Below are 11,115 nucleotides of genomic sequence, written 5' to 3' on the forward strand. Positions count from 1 at the left end.
GAGTTATTCCAGAAAATATCATGTAAAGTTGTCATCAAATTTAGTTCCCTGACTCACTTAACATGGTTAAGAATATACTCTATTAATAGAAATAACTCAATTTACCTGTACTGTCTTGAATAAATTACCTTCTTAAAAAATCCCTTTCTTCATTTTTTCTTTTTCTAATTACTCACAGGAAGATATATCTTATTAAGACATTGGGTTGGAGTTTGGATTTTGTCTTCCCTTGCTACCCAGCATTTAACTGAAATTTAATTGTTGTTTTTGATGTGTATGTGTTTGTTATTTTTCTGTGTATATTTTTCTAGGGAAGTGTAAAGATAGACAAAATAAAACACAACCTATGAAATTATAGCTTTCAGTTTTGCCAGAATGATGGTCTATTAATGCTCAGGGCCTCTTAACTTCTCACTTAAAACAAAGTGGGGAAAAATCACCAACTAATAGGTTTCTATTATATTAATTACGGTATCATGGGCATTTACCAAAACAAACATTTTTACTCTCAGAAAATGGCATCTTAAACAGTCCAGTTTTCTTGAAAACTTAGTAATTCTTCATAATAAATGCTCTTTTGTGACTTCTTTTTATTACTAACCCACATAATATTTCTATATTATCTAGTTTCTATGTTCCCTTTTCATCCCTTTTTTCTTGCATCATGGTGCTAAATTGGATGGAGATTTGATGAAACACATTTTCTATGTCTTTTAATATCAGGGCTTATGTTTTGTTCTGGAATCACTCTTAGCCTTGTGTGTTTTATATTAGCTCTGTAACTCCCCAACCTCACAAAGAAACCAAAGCTTCTTTCACATTTCAACACAATAACGTGCACTCCCTTCTGGTCCAGGATTCCAAGCATCTGTGTGTCCCTTCCCTCAAGATGGAATTGTCTCTGGTCTCCACATTCGTCTCAGTTGGAAGTCGCATTCAGATATTTTTGATTTATGGCTGTTGCTGGAACTTCCGAACTCTGTGTCCTCAATAGCCTCCCTGCCTAGAGTTTTATAATCCTTTCTCTCCTAAAACTTTTTCTCTCAATTTCGAATTTCCTAGAACTTCAATCGCAAAAGGATTGAATCCCTCACTCCCATCTGTATTCCAGGAGCACTGTCCCCACATCTGCTTCCTCTGATGTTCCCTTTCCATCCCAGTCTTCTTTAATGTAGACACTGCTGACTTTTGAAAACCTTGAACTGCTCCCTGAACGCTTTCTTTTTCTTCTCTACCACATGTAGGGAAAAGCTGTCATCTTTGCTTTCTTTGGTTTCTCATATACCCTTCCAAATGGAGCTCAGTGAAACTCCTTGGCAAACCACATGGGATCAGTATTTCTGATTCTGACAAATTATTTTTCCAAATAAATGCTGCCCTTATTAAGAATATTTTGAATATTTTTTATATTTTAATATTTTATTAAATATTTTCTATGTAGTTAATTTTCTTAATCTATGTATGTAATCTTACCTACTGCTCTGTCACTGCATCCCAGCTTTCTTGTCCATGTCTCTGTGGTCTTCCAAGCAATTCCGCAATTCCCTGACACCATTTGGTTGTCTTACAATTCAGTTAAATTCTGACACTTAACTCCCTGGAGTTAGTACAGATCCCCAAAATTAACAGCTCAGTCACACAAAACTGATCCACTTCAGACACTAACCACAAATGTGTGCCCAGGCTAAGTAATCTGCTGAGTACAAATTCAGAGGTTCTCATGACCTTCTCTCAGATTTGGCAATTTGCTATAATGACTCACAGAATACAGGAAAATGCTGTCCTTACCGTTACAGGTCATTGTGAAAGATCAAAGTACAGCAAGATGAAGAGGTTAAGGGAAGGTGTGGACAGGTCATTCGATCTCCATGGAGTTGGAGTATGCCACCTTCCTAGCACTTCGATGTATTTGCCAACTTGAAAGCCCTCCTTGCCTCATTGTTTCAAAGTTTTTATTGAAATGCTATTTAACAGGCATGATTAGTTAAATCTTTAGCCAATCTACTCTTGCGCCAACCACCAAATGTCAGCCAAAGGTGGCCAACTCTTCAAATCTTGTTCCAATGTGGCAAACACAGCTGTAACCAACACAGCTGTTTCTGCATCTCACTTTTGTGTACCTCACTTTCCTTTCCCTGTCCATAAATCTCTGACCACTAAGCAGGCTGAAATTTCCCTGAACCTATTCGGCTTTGGGGCTGCCCATTTCACAAACCATTCTTTGCTCAATTAAACTCTTTTAAATTGAATTTGTTTACTGTTTTTCTTTTCACAGAGGTTTATTCCATATACTTAGTAGAAATACGAGTTTTACAAATTGGAGTGATAGGCATTGATTTTGACACATCTGGAGAAAGAGTGATCAAAGAGAAGTGGCCCTGGAGCTCTCCCCATGAAAAGACTAAAATTTTAAAAAGATGCTGCTCACCTAAAACTTATCAATAAAGTCAATTATAGTTTCAAATTGGTAAATTATTTTATGGAAAAACAATAAAAATATGAAATAAAATTAATATGTATTCCAATGCCTTTCAGCTTGAATAAAATTGCAGTCAATAAGTTGGTACCAGAAATGATGTCGTAAAAAGCACTTCTGGGGAAGAATACTATAAGAATACGTATTTTCATTGAACTCCAAGTATCAAAATGTGTCTATTCATTTCCTGTTTTTAAGCCTAACTGGTTTACCTCTACAAGTAGGCTGGCTTATGAAGGTAAGTCATGAACAGCAGCACTTTTTAAAAATGGTAATCATTTTTCACTCTTTCATATGGTTGTCCATAAACTGGCTGTTCTTTCTCAGGTATTCCCTTCCTTCCACCCTACTGCATTATTCAGTGTTATTTCTGAAGGCCATGAAGTCCTAAAGTTTGTTGCTATTTTGCTGTTGGTTTTATGTCCTTGTGCACTTGTAATGAGAGGCATGGTATCTTCCATTTTTATTTTTTATTTTATTTTACTTTTTGTGAGACAGAGTCTCACTTTGTCACCCAGGCTGGAGTGCTGGCATGATCTCTGCTCACTGCAACCTCCACCACCCGGGTTCAAGCGATTCTCCTGCCTCAGCCACCAGAGTAGCTGGGATTACAGGTACACGCCACCACGCCCAGCTAATTTTTTCTATTTTTAGTAGAAACAGGGTTTCACCATGTTGGCCAGGCTGATCTTGAACTCCTGACCTCAGGTGATCCAACCGCCTTAGTCTCCCAAAATGCTGAGATTACAGATGTGAGCCACTGTGCCCAGCGGTACGTTCCATTTTTTAAATGACACTGGATTCCATTGATACTGTTGGTTTTGCCAATTGCCAATTGACTTAATTGGAAAACTCCTTAGTGAATAAAATCTCAATGGCCTAGGCAGGGTATGACTCATCTTTCAATACTGTTGTAGGCATAAATCATTCCCAAAACAACGTTTACAATAAAGTATTGATTATTAGTAATTATTTATGGCAAATATTATATAATTAATTACAATTATATATACTACTGATATAGTAATTATTTTACATAATCAATAATATATGCTAATGTATGATTATCATCTAACAATTATTATAATACAATATGTATTGATATAATCATTTTTCATTATTGGCTGTTATGTCCTTAGTTGTATCTTCATCATAATAATACACCATTTTTACCATAGGATGTGGTAAATGTTGAATAAACCAACAGGTGATAAATGCATAGATTTCAAATTTGAGACCATCCCACTCTAATATATTGTTTATCTTTCAAAGAAGGAAGTAACTGGAAGCTTAATAGATTGGAAACAATTCAGCTTTCAAACTTAATTGCAGAAAAGAAGATGATGGTTAGATAAAGTTAAGGAAAATAAAATGCTTATAAAAAATGTATTAGCAAAGATAAAGCCTGTTACTGGTAGAAGAAAGAAGTTTTTCGCTAGTTTCAGTTTTCTGTTACCTGAATGAATATCCTTTTAACCAATAAAGAACCTCAAGATTGAATAATGTATTTTTGTAACCCAAATTAAGATGTTCCAGATAGAAGAGAAGTTATGAACCTCTATCTCTACTCATAAATATATATAAATACAATTCCAATTAGCACTTCAGTGAGAGGATCACTAAAAATTATAGCATATCACAAATTACTTGGAACTGCAAAGCATGCTAATTCATATTTTGGAATAAATTCTAGGTTTGTCAGAATGAACTTAAATCAATTTTCATATTTCCCTCTTTACAGTGACTTTCAAATCATGAGGTATTATCAGATGGAAATTACATCAAAGACAAAATTAATCTTCATTTTTCAGTTTAATGTATTGCCAGTAGATAAGTTGTATCCCTTTAGATTTACCACTAATTATTTCACAAATAAAATTCAAGTTGTTACTGTCTGTGAACATACCATCTAAATTAAATTACTCACAGCTTTTGTAAAACCTAAGTTATTAATGTGCACATATCAGAGTGCTTGCTTATTTCTCTTCATTATACATGATTTATGCAATTCATTAGATTGTGGTAATTATCATTTAAGACTCATAAAGCTCTTGTTTATGCAAGCTTTGCTGGTGTTGAAGTGCATACTGATGTACAAGATAGGTTTGATAAGTTGTATATACAGGATAATGAAGCCATTCAAATTATCTTTAAAAGATAACTAGATGCAATGTATTTTATTTCTGATAAGACTATAACTGGAAATGATTTATAAAATAATTATTATGTACTGGGTGTACTGCGGAGTTAGAAAGAAAAAAAAAACACTGGGTCAATTTTGGCTTATTGTCTCCAGATTAAACATAATGCTGGAATAGGTGACTAGGGCTTCCCAAACACACAAACTAAGTTAACTGAAATTACCTCTGAAGGCTGCGTTTTTCAAATGCTGCAGTTACCATAATGAATGCCTATTTTATCCATAAGCCAAAAAAGTCATGAAGTTACAATACACAGATTTTTAAACGTATCCTAACACATTCATGTTGTATGCTATCAATTTCAACATTTAAAATGTTTACTTCTTTGCTTGATACACTCCTTGATCCACTAAGTTAAAGATTACATTCACTTTTCTATTATTGGTTAAAAGTGGCAATGTGTAAAAGTTAAGATAAATTTTTCATGGTTGTGACACAAAACATCATCACTCTCATAAGTCCATGTTTATATGAAATTCAGAACAATAGCCTAAGTATTTGTATTTTGTGATAGTTCGGAGGTCCTTGTTTCTTGCTGGATTGCAATGAGAACTCATTTTCAGATCCTCAAGTCCACCCGCACCCTTGGCCTACAACCGTCTTCCTCCAACCTCAAAGCCAGCACTGAGAATCGAATCTTTGACTCTCCCCTTGGCTTCCCTGGCCAATTGTATATCTGACTCCAGCTAAAGAAAGTGCCTCTAAGAGCTGAGGTGATTAAATGGGATCCACTAGCATAATCCAAAATGACGTTTCTATTTCAAAGTCTAGATGCTTAATTATATTTGCAAAGTTCCTTCAGCATTACATAGATTAGTGTTTAATTGAATTGCTAAGGTATAGGAATCCTGGGTTTGGATTCTTCAGAATTCTGCCCATTGTACCTCTGCATATATTTTTGTTTTTTATTAAAAAAAAGTTTTAAAAATTATTTTTCCAGCTTTACTGAGGTATAATGAACACATAAAAATTGCATATATTTCAGATGCACAATGTAATGATTTGATGCACTTATATGTTGTAAAATAATTACTACATCAAATTAGTTAACATATATACAGTTGGGAGATGCTTTTACATCCAATCTGAAAATCTGTCTTTTTAACTCAGTGTTAGAGCATTTATTTTTTTAATTACTATTAAGCTTTGGGAAATACTCAACGTGAATATTCATGTCCTGTTTATTACTTTTGTTTTACTCTTTTCTTTGTCTTTTTTATTATTAGAATATTTTTATTTTCACCATCTACTATTATGTATAGTTATTATAGTTATACATTGTTTCTTTTTTTTTTTTAGTGAAACTTCTAGGAGTTGAAATATAGATTTTTACCCAAAGAAGGCCTACTTTTAATTATGTTATGCCATTACAAGTATAATATAGGAACTTAACAACGTTATGCTTTGATTCCTTGATTTTATGATTTTGTGTCACATATTTTATTTCTAGATATGCCATAAATTCTGCTAAACACTGTATTACTTTTTGCTTCAATAGGTACTTGTGAAATAAATTGAAAATGAGGAAAATGTCTTCTAATTTACCCCATTTTACTATTTTTCACGTTCTTCTGTCTTTTTTTTAAAGTGCTCAGCTGGAATATTTTCTTTCACCCACCAAACTTCCTTCCACGGTTATTGTCATTCATTCTGTTAAAAATTCTCTCTTCATGCTTGTCTCAAAGTACTTATTTTGTCTCATTTTTGAAGCACACTTTCATTGATTTGTTTTACCTTCCACACTTTAGAGAGCTCATTCTCTTATTTTCTCACTTTCTATTTTGTAAGATCCTGAAGTTATTTTTTTCTTCATTCTTGTGGATGTAAGGTATTATTTTTCTCTGGTTACTCTAGGGTCTTTCTCTTAATCACTCTTATCAGCAATGTATTATATATTTTTGTGATTTCTTTGCATTTTTTTTCTCTGAGGCAGGATAGGTAGTCAAGGAAATAACCACGTCCTTGGGATGTGGCAACCATGTCCATAGCACTGTCAACACCCAGAGCCCCAGCACGGGCATTGTGGTCAAGTTCATCTATGCAGAACTATCTCAGTAGGGACTTCTGCTACTATCCATCTCCTGTAGGGAGAATGCACATTTTGGTTTTTCTTGTCCTCAAACTGACTCTTTGCTCATTATAATAATGAAGACACACCCCTGGGTGGAGATTGACGATGCTAATGAGCCACGCAATGTGTGAACAAGCACATACAGCTACTGTCCATGTGCACCCAGAGGACCACCCACAGCATGCTTACCAGTAACACCTATTACTCCCTTAGGAATAATCAGGTAAGACTCCGATAAAGGGGGTCTCCCTAGTGCCAGTCTTTGCTGACTCTCAGTCAGTCATCTCTAACTTGTCTTTCAGAGGGTACTTTCACTTTTACACTTGGCTTTCAGAGTGTTTTCTTTTCCAAGAAACTGATTTTCGCTCTTTTCTACTGCTGTGTGTCTCTTTAAATCTTTTAAACCAAGAAGATAAGCACCGAGGTCTCTCAGTTGCCATCAACATTTCTGTTTTGTTGAACATCTTAGACTTGTGGTTTTGTAGTCTTAATACAATTAAGAAATTTTCAGCCAATATTACCTGAATTACTTTTCACGTTCCTCTGACCCCCAGTTTGGGTCTACAAGGAAACATAAATTACACCATGTAATATTATCTCACAGTATGATGGTCAATACTGAGTGTCAACTTGATTGGACTGAAGGATGCAAAGTATTGATCCTGAGTGTTTCTGTGAAGATGTTGCCAAAGGAGATTAACATTTGAGTCATTGTGCTGTGAAAGGGAGACCCACCTTTAATCTGGGTGGGCACCATCTAATCAGCTGCCAGCGTGGCTAGAATATAAAGCAGACAGAGAAGTGTAAAAAGGTGAGACTGACTTAGCCTCCCAGCCTACATCTTTCTCCTGTGCTGGATGCTTCCTGCCCTCAAACATCAGACTCCAACTTGTTCAGCTTTGGGACTCAGATTGGCTTCCTTGCTCCTCAGTTTGCAGACAGCCTATTGTGGGACTTGTGATTGTGTGAATTAATACTACTTAATAGTATTAACTGTTAGTTCTGTCCCTCTAGAGAACCCTGACTAATACACTCAGATCAAAGACTTTCTGTTTTTCATTTTTGATAGTTTCTATTGCTATGTGTTCAAGTTCATCAATCTTTCATTCCATAGTGTCTAATCTACTATTAATCCCATTCTGTGTTTGCAATCTTGAACATTTTAGTTTTCCTTTCTTAAAGTTGAATTTGGGTCTTCAATTTATCGTCCATGTATTTCTTTATTATGCTCATATTTTGCTCTGATTTCCTAAACGTATTTGAAACAGCTGATTTTTAATGTTCTAGTGTATTGTTTCAACGATACTGCATATCTGGTATATGGATTTTTTATTAATTGTAATTTCCTGCTTGTTTTGGATCTGATAGCAAGTTGTTTAATACTTTTTTTTCATAGGTTTCTTCAGGAGCAGGTGGTATTTGATGACATGAGTAAGTTCTTTAGTGGTGATTTGTGAGATTTTGGTGCACCCATCATCCAAGCAGTATACGCTGAACCCAATTTGTAGTCATTTATCCCTCACCACCCCCTTTCCCCCAAGTCCCCAAAGTGAATTGTATCATTCTTATACCTTTGCATCCTCATAGCTTAGTTCCCGTGTAAGAGTGTGGACTTACGATGCTTGGTTTTCCATTCCTGAGTTACTTCACTTAGAATAATAGTCTCCAGTTCCTTCCAGATTTGATGCAAATGCCATTAATTTATTCCTTTTTATGGGTGAGTAGTATTCCATTGTTCTATCTATCTATAGATCTATCTATCTATAGATAGATATAGATATATATGTAACTATATATATGTAACTACAGATATCTATATATACCTATATAGATATCTATAGTTACATATATATATATACCTATGTAGATATCTATATATGTCACAATTTTCTTTATCCACTTGTTGATTGATGGTCATTTGGCCCAGTTCCATACTTTTGCAATAGTGAATTGTGCTGCTATTAACATGCGTGTGCAAGTATCTTATTCATATAATGACTTCTTTTCTTCTGAGTCAATACTCAGTAGAGGGATTGTTGGATCAAACTGTAGTTGTACTTTTAGTTCTTTAAGGAATCTTCACACTGTTTTCCACAGTGATTTTATTAGTTTACATTCCAACCAGCAGTGCAGAAGTGTTCCCTTTTCACTGCATCCATGCCAACATCTATTATTTTTATTTTTTTATTATAATCATTATTGCAGGAGTAAGGCGGCATTGCATTGTGGTTTAATTTACATTTCCCTGATCATTCGTGATGTTGAGCATTTTTTCATATGTTTGTTGGTCATTTGCTTTGCATATCTTCCTTTGAGAATTGTCTATTCACGTCTTTAGCCCAGTTTTTGATGGAATCGTTCATTTTTTAAATGCATGCTTAGTAATGTTTCATTGGGAACCAACTCTTATGAATTTCACTTTGCTAAGTGATGAATGCTTTTCTGTATCTTTAAATCATGTTACACTTTGTTTTGGGACTCAGTAAGTCATTTGGGAACAGTTTGAACCCTTTTGAGGGTTGTCGTAGGACTTCTTAGATTGAGCTAGAAGGCCCTACCCTGCCACAGACCCCATTCAATATTTCTGGTGTTAGATTTCTTTCTGATCTAGCGGACAGAATCACAAGTTCTTCTCAGCCCTCTGTCAGCCCCAGCAACTGTTCTGTCAAACTCTTTTTAGGTTTTCTTTTTGTTTTCTGGCCTCATGTAGTTTCCTCATACATATGAGTTGATCAGTTTTTAGAGATGTGCAGCATCTGGAACTCTCTATCTCTGGGTTGCTCTTGTCTCTGATACCCTGCCCTCCAGTTTCTATGTGCCTCAGTATTGCTGAACTCTAACCTCTCGTCTCAGCTCATGGAAACTGTGGGACTTTGCACTGCAGCCTAGGGATGCTCTCACTGCATTTGTTTCCCTTCTCAGGAATCACTGTCTCGTGCAACCTCTGCCCAAAGTTTGGAATCTATGGTCCCACATGTTTTCTTTTTAAGGCAAGTAATTTAAGACTGAAAAATATTTGCTGTCTCTGGTGGTCCGCCATGGTCAACTGTTGTGGACCAAAAATATTTACATTGCAATGAAGAGGTCTGTTTATATAACAAAGACATGATGTTTTGGGATATGAAATGAAATATCTTCAGTTTCCAGCTGTAATTGTGATAGAGTATTTATATATTCCCAGAAATTTATTTTGTTTATTTTTCCAAAACTATTCTTGTCATAATAGAAAGGAACTGTGAGAGATTGATATAATTACAGTGAGACTAGAACTAAGTACTTTGTTTATTTATTTATTTTTATATTTTTAAAATATTTATCTTTTTCTCCAACCAGTCATTTTAACAATCCACCAGCAATTGAAGTGTGTAAAAGAAATATGACGTATACATGAATCTGAGTACTTTGAGGCAACAAGAAAATTAAGTATGAACATTATAAAGACAGATTAATCCAATATCTGAAAAAAATCATAAAATTTTAAAATTTTATTCTAAAAAATTTTGCAAAATTAGATAAAGCAGAATAAGCTGTACCACTTAATAATTTGTCATGCCTTTATGATACAGTTTTGTCTTTTTCTTGTATTTATTTATTTATTTATTTATTTTGGCTGCATTATCTACCTCTTCTTTATATAGTGAAAGGCAGATAAATCTTAGGACCCCTGAATCACTATGTCAAAGGAAAAAGTCAAGCTGGGCACTGTGTCAGGCAAACCTGTCTCCCATTTTATTCTGTTGAATTTCACCTGGCAATGTAAATTGACAACTTATCTTCACAGGTGCGGGAAGAGGGAGAGGACTCAAAGTCATCCCTCTGCTCACCTGAGACAAATGCATGTCTGATTGCTTCCCCTGCCCTGTTGTCTATTTTATCTTATATAAAAATGCAGACTCACTGAGCTAAGCTAAGGCATAAGTGACTATTCCTCTATACCCCCTCACGTTAAATAGTGTATCAGAGAAAGGCTGATCAAAGACTCAAAAGAATGCAACCGTTTGCCTCTAGCTACCCATACTTTTTTTTTATTATTATACTTTAAGTTCTAGGGTACATGTGCACAACATGCAGCTTTGTTACATATGTATACATGCGCCATGTTGGTGTGCTGCACCAATTAACTCGTCATTTACATTAGGTATATCTCCTAATGTTATCCCTCCCCCCTCCCCCCTCACCACAATAGGACCTGGTGTGTGATGATCCCCTTCCTGTGTCCAAGTGTTCTCATTGTTCAATTCCCACCTATGAGTGAGAACATGCGGTATTTGGTTTTCTGTTCTTGCGGTAGTTTGCTGAGAATGATGGTTTCCAGCTGCATCCATGTCCCTACAAAGGACACGAACTCATCCTTTTTTATGGCTGCA

At 35.2% G+C, this 11,115-nt stretch overlaps 1 long non-coding RNA gene across 1 annotated transcript in view; it reads left to right on the forward strand.

Moving 5' to 3' along the window:
* LOC105536514 overlaps window positions 1-2,508 on the forward strand; it is an 8,011-nt gene extending 5,503 nt beyond the window's left edge. The window contains exon 4 of the long non-coding RNA XR_001005604.1: window positions 2,276-2,508. This is a non-coding gene — a long non-coding RNA (uncharacterized LOC105536514). The remainder of the gene's footprint in view (window positions 1-2,275) is intronic.
* The last annotated feature ends 8,607 nt before the right edge of the window (window positions 2,509-11,115 follow it).

Source organism: Mandrillus leucophaeus, unplaced genomic scaffold, assembly GCF_000951045.1.
Source record: "Mandrillus leucophaeus isolate KB7577 unplaced genomic scaffold, Mleu.le_1.0 Scaffold16, whole genome shotgun sequence".
In the NCBI taxonomy this organism is placed as follows: Eukaryota; Metazoa; Chordata; class Mammalia; order Primates; family Cercopithecidae; genus Mandrillus; species Mandrillus leucophaeus.